Source organism: Mobula birostris, chromosome 12 (assembly GCF_030028105.1).
Source record: "Mobula birostris isolate sMobBir1 chromosome 12, sMobBir1.hap1, whole genome shotgun sequence".
NCBI classification, from domain to species: Eukaryota; Metazoa; Chordata; class Chondrichthyes; order Myliobatiformes; family Myliobatidae; genus Mobula; species Mobula birostris.
In genome coordinates, this window is record NC_092381.1 from 35,848,433 (window position 1) to 35,864,153 (window position 15,721).

The 15,721-nt window shown below is 39.7% G+C and overlaps 1 long non-coding RNA gene across 1 annotated transcript in view; it reads right to left on the reverse strand.

Moving 5' to 3' along the window:
- Nucleotides 1-15,494, reverse strand: part of LOC140206301 (uncharacterized) — a 44,338-nt gene extending 28,844 nt beyond the window's left edge. The window contains exon 1 of the long non-coding RNA XR_011888109.1: nt 15,420-15,494. This is a non-coding gene — a long non-coding RNA (uncharacterized lncRNA). The remainder of the gene's footprint in view (nt 1-15,419) is intronic.
- Between the last annotated feature and the right edge of the window lie 227 nt (nt 15,495-15,721).

Sequence of the window (15,721 nt, forward strand, 5' to 3'; positions counted from 1 at the left end):
TCTTGCTTTATTTTTTCAGTTATTTCTGTGGTCTCCAGCATCAGTTCTCATCCAATGGGATGCCAATAACATGCTCACTGGTCATTGTTATCTAATTGCATAATTCCTTTGAAGTTCATTGTTGAAACATCATGAAATAAAAATAGGTTAGTGGTAGGCCAGGGGACAGGAAAAGCTTTAGAAACTAGCAAAAGATGACAAAAAAGTTAAAAAAATAATAGAATATGAGAGTTAACTAACAAATTGTATAAGAATAAACAATAAGAGATATAGATATACACAATAAAACACACAGTAAGAGCTAGAATGGTGACTCTGTGGAATTGATTGTTACAGAAAAGAGTTGAAGCCAAGTCATTAGGTTTATTTTGGGTAGAATTTGATAGATTTTGATTGATAAATAAAGGGATTAAAGGTTATGGAGAAAAGGCATGAGAATGAGGTTTAAAAAAATCAGCCATGGAGCAAATGTGATTGGCCTTATGACCTAAAACTTGCTCCTATATCTTAAGATTTTACATTTAAAAAGGAAAAGAACAGTGAAATAGACCTAATTCCCTTGGAGGGAGGGACTAAAGAATTAATATTAGGAAAAAAGAGAAATGGCAGAGACTCTAAATAATTATTTTTGAGCATTTTTTACAGTTGGAAATGCCAAAAACACCTCAGTAAGAATAGATAATCAAGTGGCTATAGGGAGTGAAGAACTTAAAACGATTCCTATCATTGGAACTAAATTAATCAAACTAGTGCGGTCGAAGGCCAAAAAGTACCCTGGAGTTGATCGACTACATCCCAGGGTTTCAAAGGAATGAACTACAATAATAGTAGATGCACTGATTGTAATCTACCAAAAATTCCCTGTATTCTGGAGAAGACCAAGAATATTTAAATACCACAAATATAATGCAAGTATTCAAGAAAGGAGAAGGATAGAAAAGAGGAAACAATAGGACAATAAAATACAATCCATTTTACAGGGAGGTAATAATAGGATACCATTTGACAATTAAGCAGAGTCAATAACATTTTAATAAAAGTTTGACAAATGTGTTAGATTTCTTTAAAGACATAATAGGGTGGATAATAGATAACTAGGAAATGTGTAATTTCCAAACAAAGCCTATTAAGTGGCACATAAGAGGTTGCAGCAAAGATAAAAGCACATGGGATTGGAATAATGTATTGACATGAATAGGACTTTGTTTACCTGAAGTAAAACAGAAAGTTGAGATGAATGGGTTATTTTCAGATGGCGTACAATATGGGAAAGTTTGTCCACTTTAAAAGGAAGAATAAAATGATACTACAAAATGTTTTGGAACAAAACCATCTTGAAGGTCCTGGTGTATAAAGGCCAGGTAGTTAAAATACATGTACAGCCGGTCATTAGGAAGGTAAATGGAATATTGGCCTTTACTGCCAGTGGTTTGGAATATAAAAACAGGGAAGACCTGAGGCAACTGTACAGGTCACTAGTGAGCTTGTGCTGGGAGTAAAACCTACCGTTTTGGCCTCTAACGAAGAACATATCTGCATTTTCAGCAAGGGAGAAGGGTTTATCCCCAGGATGAAACAGTTGAGATACGAAGAAGGTATATAATAACAAGAGATTTAGAAAACCTATGTTTTTATCTAAAAATGTGGGCAATAGTTTCAGAATAAAGAGTCACCTATTTAAAATGGAGATGCTACATTTCATAAATCTTTTGAATTTTCTTCCTCAAGTATGATTGGAGGCAAAACCGACATTTTGATGATCAACTCTGCCATCTTCATCCCTGATATGGCAGAGTTTGTCATCGAAACGATGGTTATAGTCAATACCTGTACTCAGCTGCAAGTCCAAGAAGAGTTTATTCATCATATAGCTGGGATCCTTTATTAAAGTGAGCAGAATTAATGACTTTCATTACAACTGGTGATGCATCACTGGCAGTTTGAACTTCTCTCATAATCCTGCTCATTCTTTTAAACATTATAGGCTCATTTTTCATATCTTTATGAAAGAAGTCCTTCATCCTAGAAATCAACTCAGTAAATTTTCTCTGAACTACCCCCAATGCTTCCATTGAAAGAGGCAGCATTGCACTCAGGGCTGCCATAGAGGATGAAGGTTGCTGAGGTGAAGGAGAACATTCAAGGTGCAGTCAGTGGGATATATGTGGGAGTCCCAGTGCAGCACAGAGTGGGCCAGATGACTCATCAGAGTTATAGTTAGCAGAGCCTCATGGGAGTTGGCTACAATTGTTTCCTCTACAGATGAGAAGCTCTGCATCGTTGAGCAATGCTGCAAGGCATTTCCCTAATCTCATGTGGCATGTGAGATTCATACCTAGAGTAAACCCAGGCAGACACACAAATGCTATTCCTTCTAATTATGATTCCCTGCTCTCTTCAACACTTCCTCCTGCCTTCACGTCACCATTGACCAGCTTTCCTCTACAAGCCCCACACCGGGATGAAGTCTCTAAAGAGAAGGTTAGTCGATGTCCTCCAGTTTCTTCATTTGGGCAAGGACAGCAAGGAATAGAAAGGAGGCCACCCACACCAAAATGCTTCACAAAGAGATCAATGTTAGTTTAAGCACATTTTACGAACTTTGCATAGTATTGGAGCAGCTGCAGTCAGTTGCAAAGCTGCTCATTGAGACCTCTTAATGACAGCAGCACATCCCTTCAAATAACTGCAGGATACAACATAGTAATACAACAATGCGTGACTGTTGTATGCAAATGCTATAATTTATATCAGTTAGGCAGTGCACAGTGTACAATTGTGTTTGATTTCAGAAAAGTCATCAGATATGCTTAGATGAATTGTATGTGGAAATGTCAGTCAATTTCCTGATAGATGTGACTTCCCTCAGGATTGATCACCAGTACTATCTAACCTGGGTTTAACGCATTAAAAGAATAGGCACAATGCATCCAGCTTCTAGTGCCTGCACTTTTGCACTTCCTTCCTTGAGACCAATCTCCCATTTGACTTCTTTATGACTTGCTGTGCTAGCACTGCCAACTTTCATGTGTTTTAAGGACACTCAGATTCACAGTATAATGCCGTGTTTGAATAGACAGAAAATGTTTTAGGAACAAGTCAGTCAAGCAAGATACCTCACTTTATAAATCATGTACAATGATATTTGCTCCATTGGTTCAATCTGTGGGGCTGGAGTTGGAATTGTAACGGAAATCTTCAAAGCAAGAAGCCAGCAGTATGAAACTGAATGTAATATAAAAGGAACACCTAGCTATTTTGTTTTTGTTCTTGAAGCAAAGAAGGGTGAGAGGTGATTTGTTAACTGTGTATAAGATGATAAGAGGTATCAGGAGAGTGGACAGCCAGTGCCTTTATCCCAGGATGGAAATGGGACATAACTTTAAATTAACACACAAAATGCTGGAGGAATTCAGCAGGTCAGGCGCACCTAGCATCTACAAAGGGGAATAAATAGTCAACATTTTGGGCCAAAACCCTTCATCAGGACATTCCACTCCATAGATGTTTGCCTGACCTGCTGAGTTCCTCTAGCATTTTGTGTGCTTCTCCTGATTTCAGATTGTCTTGTTTATAATTTTCAGGTGATTAGAGGAAAGCATAGGGGGTATGTCAGAGGTAGTTATTTTACATAGAGAGTTGTGGGAGCATGGAACATGCTGCCAGCCCAGCGGTTGTAGTAGAGGCAGATACACTAGGGACATTTAAGAAATTCTCAGGCAAGCATATAGATGAAAGTCAATTGGAGGCTATGCAGGAGGAAAGGTTGGATTGAACTTGGAATAGGTCAACAGGTTAGCACAATATCTTGGACCAAAGGACCTGTCCTGTACTGTTTAATGTTCTATGTCTTGTTATGTTCATGCCGGCAAGTTCGGCTAAAATCACCCTCAAAAGTTCTGCAAAATATCTTCCTGACAACAAAGATGGCGAAATGAACTCCTAACCCAGCCTCATTATTCAGCTCGGCTGATTGCTCTTTCCAGCTGATGCTTCCCCAGATAAACCTGGATGGCATGTGCAAGTGGAATAAATATCAGCTTTTAAAAAGGCAGCTTCCAGCTGCCTCTAGTATGGCAGGAAGTTATTGCTACCAAAAGTGGGAAATGGATGAGGCGTTTCTGACTTGGAACAAACAGAGATGACTCCAAAGATGGGAGGTAAAATAACTTACTACACATCACACGCTGCGGGCAGAAATCAAAGACTGACTCTAAAGACAGAGAGGGGTAAAATATATCCAAATGTACAGCCTGGAAGCATTCCAAATAAAGTCAAATTGAAATGTAGTCACTCATGTCAGATTACAGCCTTGTGACCAGTGGTGTGCCTCAGGGAATGATTCTAGATGCAGTGTTGTTGTTAGCGATTGAATGAGAATATAGATGGCATGCTTTGTAAATTTGCAAATTACACCAAAATTGGTGGTATAGTGGACACTGAAAGAAGACTATCGAAGATTAGAGCAGGACCTGGATCAATCGGGTAAGTGGACAGGTGACATTTACCTCAGAGGTGGGTGAAGAGATGCATTTTGGTTAGTTAAAACGGAGCAGAATTTACACAGTAAATGGCAGTACCCTAGAGAAACACAAGAGTATAAGCACATGGTTCCCTGAAAGTGATAGCGTAGTGAAGTGCATTCATTGGTCAGGGCACTGAGTACAAGTGTTAGGAGCTGGTGTTACAACTCTACATGACATTGGTGAGACCACACTTGGAAGATTGTGTGCAGTTCTGATCACCTAGCTGTAGGACCGATGCCATTAAGCTTGAAAGGATGCAGAAAAGGTTCACTAAGATGTTACTGGGTCTGGGTCAGCTATTTTTTTTTTTCTCTGGAGTGTAGGAGGCTGAAAGGTGACCTTACAGAGGCATATAAAATGATGAGAGGTATAAGTATTTTCTCCAGGGTAGGGAAATCTGAAACTGAGAGGGCGTAGATTGAAGGTGAGAGAGTAACCATTTAAAGAGCACTTGAGGGCATGTGGCGGCTATGTAGAATGAGTTGCCAGAGGAACTGCTAAAGGTACGCACACTTACAAAGTTTAAAAGTTTTTTTGGACAGGTACATGGATAGGAAGGTTTAAGAAGGATAAGGATCAAATGCAGGCAAATTGGGATTAGCTCTGGTAGGATTCTTGGTCAGCATGGATGATGCAAGAGAGTCTGCAGATGCTGGAAATCTGCAGCAACACGCAAAATATTGGAGAAACGCAGCAGGTCAGGCAACATCTGGAGGCATGCGGCCCGACCTGCTGAGTTCCAGTCAGCATGGATGGGTTGGCTGAAGAGCCAGCTCCTGTTCTATAAAACTCTATGTCTCTAAGGCAATTAGCAGCTAACTTGCACATAGGCCCCCATAGGCCACAATGCAATATGTATAATATTACAGAAATACTTGTGCTTGTCATCATGGGTATGAGTTTACCATCTTACCTAAAAATGCTGCTTTCTCAATATAACACTATTGACCTAGTCCTTGAACTCATCTGTGGAATTGATGGGAGACTCTGACACCCATTGTCTTATAAGACCATAAGATCATAAGACAATGAACAGAATTAGGCCATTCGATCCATCGAGTCTGCTCTGCCATTCTATCATCATCATCATCATCATTAGGTGCCATGTCGTACGACGTGAGGGATCATGGTCTTTTGACCATGATCGTTCTTGGCAAATTTTTATACAGAAGTGGTTTGTCATTGCCTTCTTCGGGGAAGTGTCTTTATAAGAATGGGTGACCTCAGACATTACCAGTACTCTTCAGAGATTGTGTGCCTGCTGTCAGCAGTCGCGTAACTAGTGCTTATGATATCCACCACCTGCTCCCATGGCTGCATGTGACCCTGACTGGGGGGGGGCTCAGCAGGTGCTACACTTTGCCCTAGGGTGACCTGCAGGCTAGAGGAGGGAAGGAGCGCCAGACATCATTCCATCATGTCTGATTTATTACCCTTCTCAACCCCGTTCTCTTGCCTTCTCCCCCTTGACACCCTTTCTAATCAGAAACCTCAACTTTACATATACCCAATGACTTGGCAGCCATAGCTGCCTGTGGCAATGATTTCTATCAATCAAGATATTTTACATAATTTTTAAGGTATAGTAATCGTATCCATTAGAAGTACTGCTGCTACCCGAGTCACACCTGGTGCCCCAGAAGTACCCCCCTCTGCAACTGGATCCTCGACTTCCTAACCAAAAGACCACAGTCTGTGTGGATTGGTGATAACATATCTTCCTCGCTGACAATCAACACTGGTGCACCTCAAGGGTGTGTGCTTAGCCCACTGCTCTACTCTCTGTATACGTACGAGGGGTGATTGATAAGTTCGTGGCCTAGAGTAGAAGGAGTCAATTTTAGAAAAGCTAGAACATTTACTTTTTCTACATTTACACACTTAGTCCAGCGGTCGTGGATCATACGGATCCCTTCTTTGTAGGAGTCAGCATCTTGGACCTCCAGAAGTGGTCCACAGCAGAGGTGATTGATAAGTTCATGGCCTAAAGTAGAAGGAGATGAGGAGAAACTTCAAACTTTCTGAGAGTTGAACTGCATGTGCATGTAATAAGAGCTGTATATCTCCTTTTACGTTAGACCACAAACTTATCAATCACCCCTGCTGTGGACCACTTCTACAAAGAAGGGATCAGTATGCTCCACGACCACTGGACTAAGTGTGTACATGTAGGAGGGGACTATGTTGAAAAATAAATATGCTAGGTTTTCTAAAATTGACCCCTTCTACCTTAGCACCCCTCGTAAGACGGTGTGGCTAGGCATAGCTCAAATACCATCGACAAATTTGCTGACTATACAACCATTGTTGGTAGAATCTCAGGTGGCGATGAGATGGCATACAGGAGTGAGATTTGCCAACTAGTGGAATGTTGCCACAGCAACAACCTGGCACTCAACATCAGTAAGACGAAAGAGCTGATTGTGGACTTCAGGAAGGGTAAGACGAAGGAACACATACCAATCCTCATACAGGGATAAGAAGTGGAGAGAGTGAGCAGCTTCAAGTTCCTGGGTGTCAAGATCTCTGAGGATCTAACCTGGTCCCAACATATTGATGTAGTCATAAAGAAGGCAAAACAACGGAAATACTTTATAAGGAGTTTGAAGAGATTTGGCATGTCAACAAGTACACTCAGAAACTTCTATAATAGTACCAGACAGCATTCTGACAGGCTGCATCACTGTCTGGTAGGGAGAGTCTACTGCACAGGACTGAAAGAAGCTGCAGAAGGTTGTAAATCTAGTCAGCTCCATCTTGGGTACTAGCCTACAAAGTACCCAGGATATCTTTAGGGAGCAGTGTCTCAGAAAGGCAGTGCCCATTATTAAGGACCTCCAGCACCCAGGGCATGCCCCTTTCTCACTGTTACCATCAGGTAGGAGATACAGAAGCCTGAAGGCGCACACTCAGCGATTCAGGAACAGCTTCTTCCCCTCTGCCATCTGATTCCTAAATGGACGTTGAAGCTTTGGACACTACCTCACTTTTTTAATATACAATATTTCTGTTTTTGCACATTTTAAAAAAATCTATTCAATATACGTAATTGATTTACTTGTTTATTTATTATTATGTTTTTATTTTATTTATTATTATTTTTTCTCTTTCTCTGCTAGTTTATGCGTTGCATTGAACTGCTGCTGCTAAGTTAACAAATTTCACGTCACATGCTGGTGATAGTAAACCTGATTCTGATTCTGATTCCGATAGTAGATGTTCTCTATTAAGTTATTGTGTGGACTATTTTATTTTTGATTCAGAAAGGTGCAGAAAGAAATTTTACTCCAAAAGCCAGGCACTAACACATAACATTACGAATGCAACAGTTGTGTATAATTCTGTAGAGATGTGATTCAAAATTCATATAGGTAGCAATATGTGTTGAAAATGATGCCAGTATACAAGCCTAGAACCTGTTTTGCAATACTGTTACAGAAATGCTTGATTTATTCTCATTACTTTCTTTCATCTGATATTTTAGCAGAATCTTGAATCTCATTAATATAGCAGATTAATGAATAGATGAATCATTCAAATATATAAGATTTCATATGTAAGTATTGAAATGCCAGTATTAAACTGCTTCTTTATAGTTTAGCTATATGTATTCAAAAATAAAATTGTCTTTTATTTAGTTCTGTTTATCTTGTATTAGTGCAGTCTATTTACATCAGATTTCATAGGCTTCTTCCCAGATATAGCTGGTGCACTTTTGAATAAATCTTATTAGTGTATCATGTTAATAATCCAGGATTAGCCAGACCACACTGGTGTCTGGGATGAAAAGAGCAAAACTATATGTGTTTAATTTGAAAATTGATTATGTGGCATTACATACATTTAGATCTCATTATTTTTCTGAGTTGTCTTAAATCTAGGAAAATGACATAGCTTTTCCAATTATTAGATTCAGAGAAAACAACCCAGAGGATCATTCCCATAAGGCAATCCCTGAAGTGAGTTTCACAAAGGACTGCTTTTTGATTGAATTTAAACAGAACAGTAAGTTATAATTAAAGAAAACACAACACAGTTTCATGTTTCATGGGTGGTGGGTACCATCATGATTAAAAACCCAAAAGCCTGGACGAGAAAATGGGAATCATATGTCAGACTTAACATCTACTTATAAAAATACATTGCACAGATCAAAATTGTACCCTGCTTTCGCCATTTCTCCTCATTAACTTCTGAAATATTTGCACATTCACGCTTGTGTGTGTATTTGTCTCTGCATCTATTAATTCTAAACATGTTGCTGCATATATACCAGGGTTGATTGATAAGTTCATGGCCTAAGACAGAAGGTGATGAGTTATGCAGCTCTCATTACATGCACATGCAGTTCAACTCTCTGAGTGATTATGCAGAAAGTTTGAAGTTAATCACTCATCAGGGGTGATTGAGAAGTTCATGGCCTAAGGTAGAAAGAGATGAGTTATTAACTTCAAACTTTCTGCATTTTCACTCAAAGAGTTGAACTGCACCTGCTTGTAACGAGAGCTGTATAACTCATCTCCTTCTACCTTAGGCCACTAACTTATCAATCACCCCTGCTGAAGACCACTTCTACAAAGAAGGGATCCGTATGCTCCACGACCGCTGGACTAAGTGCGTACATGTAGGAAGGGATTGAAAAATAAATGTGCTAGGTTTTCCTTCTACCTTAGGCCACGAACTTATCAATAACCCCTCGTACATTCTTCACCTTGGATTAATTTGCTTAGCTATTAGTATAATAATACAATTTAAATACTTATGTAGATATTTGCATGTTTTAAATGATGTTCATGCACCAATCAATAAATTTACATAGCTACACTCAATGCATCTAAAGCCAGTTTCGTGGTACTGTCTGTCAGATTTTAATATTAGTAGTTCATATCATTCATAATCAAATTAATAAACTTGATCAGTTAGGCTATGAAGTTGCCAACTAGACTTCTTGTATTAAGCAGGGTGGGTCAATACAAAGAAGAGAAAAACAAGAAATGACCAGTAACGTATATTAACTGCCAAGTTTGTAGGCAAAGTTTAAATATGCAACCTATATTGCCAAACCTTAAATATACCCTGCCAGCACCACCACTTCCTACAGTTTGCAGGTCACAGCACACAACGCTTAAACATTGTTCCATCATTTTTTTTCATTGAAGTTCATAGTTTGCAGGGCTAAGCTTGTTGAAGGATAATTTGAAAGTTTGTGGATTAATTTCAAAGCCTATCCGTATCATTGAACAAAAGAAGCAGGGTGAAAGTAAATGACGAAGGTGCAAGAATGACATACGAAAAAAGACCATCTGGCCCATCGAGCATGCCCATCCTCACACAGATATTAGAATTCTAACTGCATTCTTCTTACCCATTATACAAAATATCCTTGACTTCCAGTTCCATAACACAACTCATCTCTTCTTCTAATAAATCCCTTTTGCTATCATGTTCCTCCAAATATTTTGTCACCTCTGGATTCAACCGTTCTTGCATTTCCTTCATCAATTGTTCATTGACCACATTCTAAACTTCTTGTGTTAAGCAGGGAGGGTCAATACAAAAAAGAAAAAAATACAAGAAAGTGGCCACCAACATATAGTAGCTGCCAAGTTTGTGGCTGCTTATGTTCAAATGTGAAGTAATTTACCCATCCACTTTCTGCTCCAGATGATATACAGTGTAATGGCTTAAATTCTAAACTTTACTAAATCAAAATCCATGATTTCAAACATCCAATTGACTAACCTGTTCCCATCTTTTCAACCTTGTCACAACTCTTAGAGTACCTTGTGTCTTCTGAGTTTGGGCTTTCTCATGCATTCTTCATTTCAGCCACGCTATTACCATGCATGTTCTCTCACAACACACACAAAAGGAACACAGCAGGCCAGGCACCATCTACAGGGAAGAGTACAGTCAACGTTTCGGGCCCAAAACATCGACTGTACTCTTTTTCCATAGATGCTGCCTGGCCTGCTGAGTTCCTGTAGCATTTTGTGTCTGTTGCTTGGACTTCCTGCATCTGCAGATTTTCCCTTGTTTGATGTTTTCACGCAAATAGGTTTATATTTCCCCTCACTAAACCTTCCCCCCATTCACTTCTCATTCTGTGACTACTAATTCTCCTGCTTAAACCTTGCCTCCATACCCAACATTTTAGTAATCCTTCCTCTTTGACTCAATGCCAGTCGTCATTTGATTACATCTCTGCAAAGCGACATTTTGCCTTGGTAAGAGACATAATGTAAACATAGTCCATTTTATCCTTCTTGGGAGGTTAACTTCCCTTTGAGGGTCTACAGTTAATAATATCTACTTGGGATTAGAAAAGAAAGTTCTCAGTAGCTATTTTCATTCCTGAATGTGGGTGGAAGTGTGGTACATCTTACATCCTTTACAGATATTACTCCCTGGGCTGCAGAGGCTCTTTGATCTATTGGGTGTGGTTTTGGTTGGCTCTTTGCCACAACAAGCTTTAACTTCCCTGTGTCTTGTAACATTGTGCCATTTATTTTCACAATTATATTAATTAAAATTACACAATAACTTATGTTAAAATTGCTTCTTTATTTTGCTTCCTAATGACTCTGGGGTGTCATTTGGCTGTGAAAACAAAACAGTTCATTTTTACTTGACTCAAGGAGAAAGGCGCAATTTAAGTGAAGCTTTTACAATAGGTAACCCATGTCATTAAAAGCAATAAAACAAAGGCAAACGCATTAATGTTGGGAATCTGAAGTAAAAGGAAACATATATTGGAAATACATAATAACCAAAGGAAAAAACAAAGTTAATACTTTAGGTGGGTAACTTATGTTTGTGATACTGGGAAACTGGGTGGGCGTGAATAACACAGACGAGAGACGGCAAGGCGAAGAACAAACAAGCAGCTGTTCATTTTGCTTGTACGTCATCTACCCAGAATGCCCTCCCATGTTACGTTCAACACATAACACACAGGGAAGCTTGACAGAAACCCATAACGCTCAAAATATACATTGATTCATATCATGACCCCTTAACAGAAACTAATTAACAAATTTTGAAAGAAATTCTTTAGTGGGAAAAGAATAAATGTGGCCAAAGTTGTGGAGAGGATTGAAGAAAAGGAGGTATGTGGTAAGGTGGATGACAGGGAGGACAAATTAATAAAGGGAATGGTAGTACAAAAGCAAGTAGTAATGAAACAAATAAATGATCAAAAGTGATCTGAGAAGCTGTAAGTAAAAAAACTTTAATCAGGAGCCATCATCCAATAAAACAGACAGACGGTTTGATGTAATTTAACCATTGGGTGTCACAGAGTTATAGAAAAGTACAGCACTGAAACCGGCCCCCTTTGGCCCATCTAGTCCATGCTGAATGTTTTAAACTGACTACTTCCATTGACTTGCACTAGGACCATAGCCATCCATACCCCTACCATCCATGTACCTATCCAAACCTCACTTAAATGTTGAAATCAAGCTTGCATGCACCATCTGTGCTCTCAGCACATTCCACACTCTCACGATCTTCTGAGTGAAGAAGTCTCCCTTCATATTCTTCTTAAACTTTTCACCTTTAACCTATGACCTCTAGTTGAGTCCTACCCAACCTCAGTGGGAAAAGCCTGCTTGCATTTGCCCTGTCTATACTCCTCATAATTTGGTATACCTCTATCAAATCTCCTCTTAATCTACCACATTCCAAGGAATAAAGTCCTAACCTATTCAATCTTTCCATATGGCTCAGGTCCTCTGACCTGTTAATATCCTTATAAAATTTCTCTGTACGCTTTCAACCTTATTTGCATCTTTCCTGTATGCAGGTGACCAAAACTGCACACAATTCTTCAAATTAGGTCTCACTAATGTCTTATACAACTTCAACATAACATTCCATCTCCTGTACTCAGTACTTTGATTCATGGAGGCCAATGTACCAAACACTTTCTTTATGTCCCTATCTATCTGTATTCCCAGAACCCTTTGTTTTACAACATTCCTCGGTGTCCTACTGTTCACTGTGTAAGACCTACCCTGGGTTGTCCTACTAAAGATTAACACCTCGCACTTGACTGCATTCAATTCCATCTGCCATTTTTCAGCCCATTTTTCCATATGGTCCAGTTCCTGCTGCAAGCCATGATAGCCTTCCTCGCTGTCTATCACTCCCTCAGTCTTGGTGTCATTCGCAAATTTAATGATCTAGTTAACCACATTTTCATCCAGATCATTGATATAGATGAGAAGCAACAATGGACCTAGCACCAATCCCTGTGGCACATCACTAGTCACAGGCCTCCAGTCAGAGAGGCAACCACCTACTACCCTCAGAGCCAATGTATAATCCAATTTACTACCTCATCTTGAACGCCAAGTGACTGAACCTTCTTGAGTAACTTCCAATATAGGACCTTGTCAAATGCCTCACTAAAGTCAATGTAGACAACATTTTGTGCCTTGCCTTCATCAACTTTCCTGATAACTTCCTCGAAAGCATGGTAGACATGATCTACCATGCATGAAGCCATGTTGACTATCCTTGATCAGTCCATATCTTTCCAAATACTTAAATATCTGGTCCCTCAGAACACTTTCCTACTACTGATGTCAGGCTCACTGATCTATAGTTTCCTGGTTTACTTTCAGAGCCTTTCTTGAATAGTGGAACAACACTGGCTATCCTCTAGTCTTCTGATGCCTCACCTGTTGCTACGGATGATTTAAATATCTCTGCTAGGGTCCTGGAAATTTCTGTACTTGTTTCCCACAGAGTCCGAGGGAACACCTTGTCAGGCCCTGGAGATTTATCCACCCAAATTTGCCTCAAGATTGCAAACACCATAGTGGGGGATATACATTGAAGACCTGATGATTCTCTAAAATATCTCAATTCTGTTAAAGGCTATGTGCTGGAACTTAGCCTGGACTCTCTTGGGTGATGTGGTGCTAGTTTAACAGGTCAGGCAACTGGAAGCAATGGATTCTTAAATGGGCTGCATGTCTTAAGTGCTGGATTTCAAATTTTGCCAATAAATTCCCTGTCTGATTCATGGCTTGGAGGTTTGAGCACACAGCCATAGCTAAAGAGGACAGGGTGGCATAAATCATGCAAGTCAGGGATAGGACAGTTTTGATTCCCAGAAAACCAATCAGTAAATTGGGGGCCCAACTGAAGGAGTGATCTTCCCAAAATGAGATGGGTTCCAAAAGCAGAAGATACCAATTCTAGCGAGGTTCCCATCTGTACCCCTGGGCTGGATCAAACACAGAGCTTCCCTGATCATAGAAGCAGGTTTTGTGATGGAAGGAAGAGGTGTAATTACTGGGGTTAAGGGTTTTTGAGAGGAATAACAAGGTGACTGATACCCCCTACATCCAAGCTCTATGTCCTTCTGGATAGTGGAGAACTTGTTGTTTGGAAATGCTTCCAACAAAACCTTGCTGAGTTTTCATTTATATTTTGTGCATGTTTCTCCAGTGGATAAAGTGCCAGTCAGTTCAATTGCTCTGTGCTGGATGTCACTGAAGTTCTTGAGTGTTCTTGGAGCTGCACCTGGTTGGACAGCTGAAGGTCACTCTGTTCCAGCCCTGGTTTTCAGCGTGAGCACCATAGAACTGCTATTGTATATTCATCACCACTGGCTACAGAGTTCTTTTGTCAACAGGCATAACTTCGAAAACATTGGCATTTTCTCTCCAGCGGCCACAACAATGATTAATGCAAGAGAGAAGATCATACTGAGATAGGGTCTGAAGACACAATAATTAACAGTCTAGCATGCATCGCATTTTACTGACAAGTTGGATTAAATTTGTAGCCAGTGGTAAGGTCCAGGATATTGGTGATGAGAGAATTAAGGCTGGCACAGTAGCTGAGACGTTAGTGCAATGCCGTTACCGTGCCAGCAAACAAGGTTTAGTTCCACTGCTGTCTGTATATTGTTTCTACATTCTGCCTGTGACCACATAGGTTTCCTCCGAGTGCCCTGGTTTCCTCCCATGTTCTAAAGATGTAGGTTAATTGGTCACATGGCATAACTGGGTGGCATGGGCTCATTGGGCTGCCAGTGTCTGTACTCGTGCTGTACAGATAGATAAGAAGGCCACTTGATGCCAATGGAAGGAGTTATGTGCTCTGTTCACAAGATGAACCTTGCATGGTACTTAGGCACAAGTTCATCTTAAATATATGAATTTTTATTTGCTTCTTATTTATTCAAATTCAACTGGTAATTGTAAAATGTTGATTTAAATATATCCATTTCTGAAACTTCCTAAGGGCATGAGAGAATACTAATTAATAATAATCAGGGCCTTTTATCAATGTTTTGAGGATACAGTTAGCGTTAAATATTGTGGTAACACATGATTATCTGCTGGAGATATGAAAAGATTAAATAAATGATCCACATTTGCTGACTTAGAAGGAAAGAAAGGAGAAATATCTGATGCTGTACGCTTCTTTCTATCTGCTTTTAATCACTTTGTTTCTTCCCTGGTCAAGACAATCAATCAGCTGCACACCAACAAGAGGTCAGGTACATTTACACAAGGATGTGGGTGGGAAAGGATATACAGAGTGGCAACGCCTTCACAGCTGGTTCAGTGAACAATGTAATGGTTTTAATGGAGGTTAAAAAATATACCCTCAACCCAATGTGCTACCTCCTCTTACATAAAGTATGTCATTATTGTGATCCCTTTCAGAGACCATGCCAATATTCTTGACTGTCCAAGAATGGAATTTTGCAGCCAGAGGCAAGGAAGACATCTAGCACAGGTCACACTAAGTGCAAGTGCAAATCCTGAGGGATATAAAAACATACGAACTTCATTAAATTTATTTTCAAAGACTTTGAAAACAGATAAATCACCCTTTTGTTTGAAATTCAGTCACATGTGTACTTACAATTTGAGAAGATCTATTTACTGCGGTTCTAAATAGTCAAAGCTTTACCAGGATCCTTCAGTGAAGAAACATTCTAATGAACTTTGGATCTCCTCATCTCATTCCACAGCAAGCTGAATGTGGTAAAGGAAAGAGCACATCTAAGCTCAGGTTCCAGTGCTCCAGTCAACAAGTCAGCAGATGCCAATTATTTCCCAGTCTGGAAGTGTGTACTTCCAGAAAATCTCCCTCCTAATCACAACAACTGAGGACGTTTTTTTTCAAAACAGAAGACTTCTTGGCAATATGTCTGGGCTTACATC